We start from the raw sequence: 10,819 nt of genomic DNA, 5'->3' as shown, positions 1-10,819 counted from the left end.
CGCCCCCCTGCCCTCGGCCCCGCCCCCCCGCCAGGACTCAGTGATGGGTGTTGGTGATTGAGTGATGGAATTTGAGTTGATTTATTATTGTCACATGTATTAACATACAGTGAACAGTCTTGTTTAGTGCGCACTATACAGACAAAGCATACCATTCATAGGAAAGGAGAGGGTGCAGAATGTAGTGTTATAGTCACAGCGAGGGTGTCAAGAAAGGTCAACTTAATACGAGGTAGGTCCATTCAAAAGTCTGACAGCAGCAGGGAAGAAGCTGTTCTTGAGTCGGTCGGTACGGGACCTCAGACTTTTGTATCTTTTTCCTGATGGAAGAAGGTGGAAGAGAGAATGTCCGGGGTGTGCGGGGTACTTAATTATGCTGGCTGTTTTGCTGAGGCAGCAGGAAGTGTAGACAGAGTCAATGGTTGGGAGGCTGGGTTGCGTGATGGACTGGGCTACATTCACAACCTTTTGTAGTTCCTTGCAGTTTTGGCAGGAGCCATACCAAGCTGGGATATATCCAGAAAAAATGCTTTCTATGGGGCATCTGTAAAAGTTGGTGATAATTGCAGCTGAAATGCCAAATTTCCTTAATCTTCTGAGAAGGTAGAAGCATTGGTGGGCTTTCTTAACTATAGTGTCAGCATGGGGGGGAGCAGGACAGGTTGGTGGTGATCTGAACACCTAAAAATTTGAAACTCTCAATCCTTTCTACTTCGCCCCCATTGATGTAGACAGGGGCACATTCTCCTTTATGCTTCCTGAAGTCAATGACAATCTCCTTTATTTGTTGACATTGAAGGAGAGATTATTGTTGCCACATCAGTTCACCAGATTCTCTATCTCATTCCTGTACTCTGTCTCATCATTGTTTGAGATCCAACCCACAACGGTGGTGTCATCAGCAAACTTGAAAATCGAATTGGAGGGGAATTTGGCCGCACAGTCATAGGTTTATAAGGAGTATAGTAGGGGGCTGAGAACACAACCTTGTGGGGCACCGGTGTTGAGGATGATCATGGAGGAGGTGTTGCTGCCTATCCTTACTGATTGTAGTCTGTGAGTTAGGAAGTTCAGGATCCAGTCCCAGATCAGGATCCGAGGATGTGGGGTATTGAGGGTAATGGGGATTGATGGTGTTGGGGATTAAGGGTGATGGAGATTGAGGGCAATATTTCTGAGAGGCAATGATCAAACTTTCAGTGGTTCTCAGCCAGCAGTAGTGATGCTGGTTGCCATGGTGCTGAGGGTTTTGTCACGACAAATTGGAGTTGGTGCCATGGCAGCGGGTCAGCACCTGTACCTTCATTTGGCACCTCCAGCCTCCATCCCTATTCAATGATATCAGCTGGTTCTGGGAGTGGCCCAGGGACCACATGGAGCCCATAAAGCCCCTCTGTGCAAACTCCCCTCAATGTAAAACCCAGTTTGGAGCTGCGTCCTCAAACAGACACTGATTTTCACCCTCACTCTCTCCCACACACACTCACTCTTTCTCACATGCTCACTCTCACTCACTCTGTCATAGTCACTCCCTGTCACAGTCATTCAGTCCATAGAACCATAGAGCATTACAGCACAGAAACAGGCCTTTTGGTCCTTCTTGGCTGCGCTGAACCATTTTTCTGCCTAGTCCCACTAGCCTGCACCTGGACCATATTCCTCCACACCCCTCTCATCCATGGACCTGTCCAAGTTTTTCTTAAGCGATAAAAGTGAGCCCGCATTTACCATTTCACCTGGCAGCTCATTCCACACTCCCACCAGTCTCTGTGTGAAGAAGCCCCCTAATATTCCCTTTAAACTTTTCCACCTTCACCCTTAACCCATGTCCTCTAGTTTTTTCTCCCCTAGCCTCAGTGGAAAAAGCCTGCTTGCATTCACTCTATCTATACCCATCATAATTCTATACACCTCTATCAAATCTCCCCCTCATTTTTCTACGCTCCATGGAATAAAGTCCTAACCTATTCAACCTTTCTCTGTAACTCAGTTTCTCAAGTCCCGGCAACATCCTTGTAAACCTTCTCTGCACTCTTTCAACTTTATTAATATCCTTGCTGTAATTAGGTGACTAAAACTGCACACAATACTCTAAATTCGGCCTCACCAACGTCTTATACAACCTCACATTCCAACTCTTATACTCAATACTTTGATTTATAAAGGCCAATGTTCCAAAAGCACTCTTTACGACCCTATCTACCTGTGACACCACTTTTAGGGAATTATGTATCTGTATTCCCAGATCCCTCTGTTCTAGTACACTCTTCAGTGTCCTACCATTTACCTTGTATGTTCTACCTTGGTTTATCCTTCCAAAGTGCAATACCTCACACTTGTCTGCGTTAAACTCCATCTGCCAATTTTCAGCCCATCTTTCTAGCTGGTCCAAATCCCTCTTCAAGCTTTGAAAACCTTCCTCACTGTCCACTACACCTCCAATCTTTGTCTCATCAGCAAATTTGCTGATCCAATTTACCACATTATCATCCAGATCATTGATATAGATGACAAACAACAATCTCACACAGTCACACTCTCTCTCACATAGTCACTCTATCTCACAGTCACTCTCACTCAGTCTCCCTGTCTTACAGTCACTCTCTCACACCACAGGCCACGATTCTCCCATCGTGACCCGCAACTTTTCTGGCGGGTCGGGCTGGGAGATGTGCATTGCCGCCTTGTTTCGGGATTTGCACATGCGCTAGGAACGTATGACCCAGAGCCGGAGACTGGCGGGAAGACAGGTAAGTTATTTAAATCTGTTTTTAATCTGTTTTAAATATGTATATTAGGTAATTATTGGGATCTTTCCTAGATTGGAAACGCACATTATGAGGGGCCACGGGCTTAAGGTGAGGGGAGCGAGGTATAATTCGGATGTTAGAGGGAGGTTTTTCACACAGAGGGTAGTGGGGGTATGGAATGCTCTGCCAAGCAAGGTGGTGGAGGCAGGCACGCTGGAGTTGTTTAAGAATTACTTAGATAGGCACATGAGCGGGATGAAGATGGAGGGATATAGGAGACTGTTTTAAATAAGGCTCAGGAGCCTTGGGATGTCCCTGGGAATCAACTGATTCCTATGGACCTTCCAACATATTTTCTGGCTCACTTGTCTTACTTTTGAGCTTCTGGGGATTCCCCTGAATGTTTGTATAAGGATGTGCATGTTACTGATGTTTTTCTCTTTTAATCCACAGGTGATTCAGTCCGCCTTGTTGTCCAACAAGGGGCATACACGCGGTGGGTCATGCGAGGGCTGCTCTTGGATGTTTCAAGAGTTGCCTAGTACTTCATGTCATTAGTGTGTGTTTAAACTGGACCAGCTGCTGGGCAAGACGACAGCTCAGTGACTATCACTGATTGCTGTGCAGACACATGGATTTGGGCTGGTATCTGCGGGAGTTTGTGCATTCTCCCCGTGCTTGCGTGGGTTTTCTCCGGGTGCTCCGGTTTCCTCCCACACCCCAAAGATGTGCTCTTAGGTTGATTGGTGTACCAAATTGTCCCTAAATTAGTCTTCCCTCAATGTGGAATGCCATAAGCATAGACAAGGATCATGGGTGGAGGGGGGGACTCAATGTTAAAATGGCGGCGCAGGCTCGTTGGGCCGAAGGGCCTGTTTCCCGTGCTGTGTTGTTCTTTGTTATCCCGACCTAAACTCCCACCCTGCCAGGAGTGCTTCATTCCAGTGGGGTTTAGACTAGTTCCTTGCATTTGGGGAACTAGCAGGAGACCCCACCGGAATGAGGGGGGGCAATCGGAAGTTGGGCAGTGGGGGGTTGGTGACCTCTGGTAATGGGCACATGCGGGCAAATTGGGATTAGCTTAGGGGTTTTTAAAAAAGGTGTCATGGACAAGTTGGGCCAAAGGGCCTGTTTTCATGCTGTAAACCTCTGACTCTACGACAAGTTGAACTGACAAAACAATCGGGATCTAGAACAGTTTTCCCGCCAATTCAATGCTTTTGGAAGAATCGCAGCCACAGTTTCTCTCACACACATAGTCACTCTCTCTCAGTCACAGTCACTCTCACACACACACTCTCTTTCACACACACAGTCAGTCTCACACACTGTCACCCTCTCTCGTTCACAGTCTCTCTCTCTCTCTCTCTCACACACACACACACACTCTCACACACACACAGCCTCCCTCTCACACACACACACTCTCTCTCTCACACAGTCTCTCTCTCTCTCTCACACACACACTCAGCCTCCCTCTCACACACACTCACTCTCTCTCTCACACAGTCTCTCTCTCTCTCTCACTCACACACACACACACACACTCTCACACACACACAGCCTCCCTCTCACACACACTCACTCTCTCTCTCTCTCACACACACACACACACACACACACACAGTCTCCCTCTCACACACACACTCACTCTCACACACAGTCACTCTCTCACACACAATCACTCTCTCTCACACACAGTCACTCTCTCACACAATCACACTCTCTCTCACACACACACACACACACACACTCTCACACACATAGTCTCCCTTTCACACACAGTCACTTTCTCACCTGCAGTCACTCTCTCACACGCATAGTCACTCTCACACACAGTCACTCTCTCACACACAATCACTCTCTCTCACACACACAGTCACTCTCTCACACACAATCCCTCTCTCTCACACACAATCACTGTCTCACACAGTCTCTCTCTTGCACACACCCAGTCTCTCTCTCACACATGCAGTCACTCTCACACACACAGTGTCTCTCTCTCTCACTCATACAGTCTCTCTCTCACACACACAGTCACTCTCTCATACACAATCACTCTCTCACACACATACAGTCATTCTCTCTCACATACACAGTCTCTCTCTCTCTCTCTGACACAATCACTGTCTCACACACAGCCATTCTCTCTCACATACACAGTGTCTCTCTCTCTCACACACAGTCTCTCTCTGACACAGTCACTCTCTCGCAATCACTCTCTCACACACAGTCACTCTCTTTCTTGTACACACAGTGTGATGATACTGTGCCTTTAAAAATATATTTCTATCACATTTCTTGCAAGAGCAGTGTTTTGTTGAAGGAGTCCATGCTAAGACTGCAGGATAATAACTTGTTTTAGCTAATGACATGTTTGTCTAAACAGGGTTAATGCATTTATGTTTACTTGGTTTTCCCCTGGTGTTTCAGAGCAGTGTTTTGATTGGATTAATTGACAGAGATCAATGGGAGGAGGCAAGTGTGATGATATGGTGTCTTTGGGTCATGTATTTATGTAGGATCTGTTTTAGCAGTTTGTTTTATTAACACCGGTGCCACCACACCATTGAGAAAGGATTAATTGGCAATCCAGTTGTGAGAGAACCCTTGGGGATGAGTGACCATAATATGATAGAATTCTTTGTCAAGGTGGATAATGATGTAATTGATTCTGAGACCAGGGTCCTGAATTTCAATAAAAGTAACTATGAGGCCTGAATTGGCCATTATGGACTGGGAAACATTACTGAAAGGAAAGACAGTGAACATGCAATGGCAGCCAAAGGTATTTAAATTCTGGAATTGTTTATTCCTGCACAAAAGTGGTAAGGGAATTGTGGCCAAACCATGGCTTACAAGGAAAGTTTGAGATAGTATCAGCTACAAGGAAGAAGCATACAAACTGGCAAGAAAAAGCAACGTGCTTGAGGATTGGGAGCAGTTTAAAATTCAGCAAAAGAGGACCAAGGGATTGAATAAGAAGGGAAAAATAGAGAATGAAAGTAAGCCAGTGGGGAACATAAAAACTGACTGTAAGAGTTTCCGTAGATTTGATTTGATTTATTAATTTGATTTGATTTTATTATTGTCACATGTATTAACACAGTGAAAAGTATTGTTTCTTCTGCGCTATACAGACAAAACTTAGCGTTCATAGAGAAGGAAAGGAGAGAGTGCAGAATGTAGTGTTACAGTCATAGCTAGGATGCAGAGAAAGATCAACATAATGCGAGGTAGGTCCATTCAAAAGTCTGACAGCAGCAGGGAAGAAGCTGTTCTTGAGTCGGTCGGTACGGGACCTCAGACTTTTGTATCTTTTTCCTGAAGGAAGAAGGTGAAAATGAGAATGTCCGGGGTGCGTGTTGTCCTTAATTATGCTGGCTGCTTTGCTGAGACGGTGGGAAGTGTAGACAGAGTACATATGTAAAAAGAAAAAGACTGACAAAAACAAATGTAGGCCCCATATAGCCAGAAATAGGAGAATTCATAATGGGGAATAAAGAAATAGCTGAGGAATTAAATTTGTCCTTTGCTTCAGGCTTCACAAAGACATGAATAATGTACCAGAAATGCTGAGAGAAACAAGTTTTAGTGAGGAGCTAAAGGAAATCAGCATTTGGAGAGAAATGGTTTTGGGGAAATTGATGGGATTGAAGGTGGATAAATCTCCAGCTCCTGATAATCTTCATCCCAGAGAACTGAAGGAAGTGACCCTGGAAATAGTAGATCCATTGGTGGTTATTTTCCAAAATTGTCTGGACTCTGGAATAATTCTTACGGATTGGAAGGTAGCTAATGTAAGCACACTATTCAAATGGAACTATAGACCAGTGAACCTAACGTCAGTACTGGGGAAGGTGCTAGAGTTCATTGTCAAGGATCTCATAACTCGGCATTTGGAAGTCAGTGGGATAATCAGACAAAGTCAGCATGGATTTACACAAGGGAAATCATGCCTGATGAACCTATTGGAATTTTTTGAGGATGTAACTAGTCGTGGTGACCGAGCAGAATCAGTGGATGTGGTTTATTTAGACAGAAGGCTACTGACAAGTTCTCACATAACAGATTACTATATAAAGTTAAAGCACATGGGATTACAGGTAATGTCTTGAGATGGATAGAAAGCTGGTTAACAGATAGGAAGCAAAGATGGGTCTTTTTCTGATTGGCAGAAAAGTGGGGTTCTGCAGGGATCTGTGCTGGGCCCGAACTGTTCACATTATATATTAATGATTTGGAAGAGGGAACTTGCAGTTGGGTGGGAGGGTGAGCTGTGAGGAGGATGTAGAGATCCTTCAGCATGATTTGTATAGGCTAGTGAGGCTCGGAACAGGGAGATAGTGCAGTGGAACATGTGGTTAAAGAATTGGTGCAGGAGGGAGGGTTTCAGATTTGTGGATCACTGGGATGTCTTCCAGGGAAGGTAGGACCTGTACGAGAGGGACAGGTTTCACTGAACTGGAGGGGCATCAATGCCCTGGCTGGTAGGTTTGCTAGTATGGTTCAGGTGGGTTTAAACTAGTGTGATGGGGGAGGGGTGCAGAGGTGTAGGGGGGGTGAATCAGAACAGTAGGTCAGCAAGTGTAGAGACTCAGGATGAGCATGGAACCAAGTGCAGGCTAGCCTTGGGGTCTGGAGTGCATCTGCTTCAATACAAGGAGTATAACCGGTAAGAAATTGGAGCCTTGATTCATGTGTGGAACTTGGATGTGGTTGCGATAACGGAGACTTGGTTAAAAGAGGAGCAGGACTGGCAGCTAAGTATTCTGGGATATAAGTGTTTTAGGTGAGACAGGGGGAAGGTAGAAGAGGTGGGGGAATTGTAATACTGGTTAGGGAACATAATACAGCTGTACAGAAGGAGGACACCTTAGTGGAATCATATAATGAGACACTGTGGGTAGAGCTCAGAAACAGGAAGGGGGCAGTCACTATGAGGGGGGTGTACTACAGGCCTCCCAACAGCCCATGGGAAGTTGAAGAATGGATATGTAAGCAGATTCTGGATAGATATAAAAACAATAGGGTTGTTGTAGTGGGAGACTTTAATTTTCCCCATATTGACTGGAAATCCCTTCAGGCTAAGGGTCTGGATGGTGAGAAATTTGTTAAGTGTGTCCAGGAATGTTTTTTGAGACAGTATTGGATAGTCTGACTAGAGAGGGGACTCTACTGGACCTAGTACTAAGGAATGACTCCAACCAGGTCATCAAAGTTGCAGTGGGGGAACACGTGGCGAAGAGTGACCACAATTCCGTAGGTTTTCAGATACTCATGGAAAAGGACGACTTTTGTCCTAGGATTAAGCTGCTAAATTGGGGGAAGGCTAACTACAACCAGATCAGGCAGGATCTGGAGGCTGTTGTCTGGGAGAGGCTGTTTGACAGTAAATCCATATCTGGCATGTGGGAGTCTTTTAAGGAGCAGTTGATCAGAGTGCAGGATTGGCATGTACGTATGAAAGGGAAGGACAGGAAAGGCAGGATTCAGGAACCGTGGATGATCAGGGAAACTGTGAGTATAATCAAAAAGAAAAGTGGATACTGTGTCCAATTCTGGTCGCCACTCTGTCAGAAGGATGTGAAGGCTTTGGAGAAAGTACAGAAAAGGTTTACCAGGATGTTGCCTGGTATGGAGGGTATTAGATATGAGGAGAGATTGAATAAACTGGGATTGCTCTCCCTGAAAAGACAGAGGCTGAGGGGCGATTTGATGGGTATGGATAGGGTGAACAGTTGGAAGCTTTTTCCAAGGGGCAGAAATGACAATTACAAGGGGGAGTTCAAGATAAGGGGGGAAAGGTTCAGTGGAAATGTGCGGGGGGAGTTTTTTACACAGAGGTGGTGGGGGCCTGGAGTGCACTGCCAAGTGAGATGGTTAAAGCAGATACATTAGCCGCATTTAAGACTCATCTTGATAGACACATGAACAAATGGGGAATAGAGGGATCTAAACGATTGGTCCAGGTAGGCCAAGTGATCAGCGCAGGCTTGGAGGGCCGAAGGGCCTGTGTCCGTGCTGTACTGTTCTTTGTTCTTGGCTGAGTGTGTGGGCATAATGTGGGTAAATATGAGTTTGTACACTTTGGTAACAATAATAGAAGACAGATTATTACTTGAATGGGTGTAAATTGAAAGAAGTGGATACTCTACAAGACCTTGGAGTCCTCGTGTATCACTCGCTGAAAGTAAGCACACAGGTACAGCAGGCAGTAAAGAAGGGAAATGGTATGTTGGCCTTCATAGCGAGAGGATTTGAGTATAGGGATAGGGATGTGTTACTGCAATTGTACAGGGCGTTGGTGAGGCCGCACCTGGAGAATTGTGTGCAGTTTTGGTCTCCTTATCTGAGGAAGGATGTCCTTGCTATAGAGAGAGCGCAGTGAAGGTTTACCAGGCTGATTCCTGGGATGGCAGGTCTGTCATATGAGGAGAGACTGAGTAGGTTAGGATTATATTCACTGGAGTTTAGAAGAGTGAGAGGCGATCTCATAGAAACTTATAAAATTCTTGGAGGGAGTGCAGAGGAGGTTCACTAGGCTGATACCAGAGATGAGGGGGTTGGACTATGAAGAGAGACTAAATAGACTGGGTCTGTACTCATTGGAGTTTAGAAGGATGAGGGGGTTATAGAGACGTATAAGATAATGAAAGGGATGGATAGGGTAGAGGTGGAGAGATTCTTCCCGCTCAGAAAGGACAGCAGGACTAGAGGGCACAGCCTCAAGACAAGGGGGGCGCAGTTTAGATCAGAGTTGAGGAGGAACTCCTTCACTCAAAGGGTGGTGAATCTCTGGAATTCTCTGCCCGTTGAAGTGGTGGAGGCTACCTCGCTAAATATATTTAAGTCACGGGTAGATAGGTTTCTGACAGACAAGAGAATTAAGGGTTATGGGGAGAAAGCGGGAAAGTGGAACTGATCCACTTCAGATCAGCCATGATCTTATTGATTGGCGGGGCAGGCTCAAAGGGCTAGATGGCCTACTCCTGCTCCTATTTCTTATGTTCTAACAGTGTTAGACAGGGTAGATTCAGAAAGAATGTTCCCAATGGTGGGGGAATCCAGAACTAGGGGTTATAGTTTGAGGTTTAGGGATAAATCTTTTAGAACTGAGGTGAGGAGAAATTTCTTCACTCAAAGGGTGATGAATTTGTGGAAGTTGAGGTCAAAACATTATCTGATTTCAAGAAGAAATTAGATATAGCTCATGGCTAAAAAGATCAAAGGATATGGGGGATCAGGATATTGAATTTGATCATCAGCCATGATCAAAATGAATAGTGGAATAGGCTCGAAGGGCTGAATGGCCTCCTCCTGTTCTATAAGATCATAAGACATAGGAGCAGAATTAGGCCACTCAGCCCATCGTATCTGCTCCACCATTCAATCATAGCTGATATTTTTCTCATCCCCATTCTCCTCATACGACAAACTCTTCATTCCAGGGATCATTCTTGTGAACCTCCTTTGGACCTTTCCAAGGCCAGCAATATTCTCCCTCGATACGGGCCCCAAAACTGCTCACAATGCTCCAAATGGGATCTGACTGAGCCTTCTACAGCCTCAGAAGCACATCCCTGTTCTTATATTCTCGTTTCTATCCTTCCTCAAATAAGGAGACCAAAACTGGACACAATACTCCAGATGTGGTCTCACCAACACCTAATACAATTGCAACAACATTTCTCATACTCCAGTCCCTTTGCAATAAATGCTAATATTCAATTTTCCTTTGTTATTACATATTGCACTTGCATCTCAACTTTCTGTAATTCATGAACATAGTCACCCAGATTCCTGTGCTTTCCATTTAGGTAATTTGCCTTTGTTTTTTCTGCCAAAATGGATAACCTCACACTTATCCGCATTAAACTCCATCTGCCAAACTTTGTCCCATTCTCTGTGCCTATCTATAGCCATCTGTAAATTCTTTATATCCTCTTCACTGCCTGCTTTCCCGCCTATTTTAGTATCATCCACAACTTTTGCGATGTTACACTTTGTCCCTGCTTACACATCATTCATATAGATTATAAAGAGTTGAGGTCTGAAGACTGACTCCT

The sequence above is a fragment of the Carcharhinus amblyrhynchos genome, chromosome 21 (assembly GCF_965287045.1).
Source record: "Carcharhinus amblyrhynchos chromosome 21, sCarAmb.v2.hapA, whole genome shotgun sequence".
NCBI classification, from domain to species: domain Eukaryota; kingdom Metazoa; phylum Chordata; class Chondrichthyes; order Carcharhiniformes; family Carcharhinidae; genus Carcharhinus; species Carcharhinus amblyrhynchos.
The sequence above is the reverse complement of the archived record's forward strand: the minus strand, read 5'-3'. Positions refer to the sequence as shown.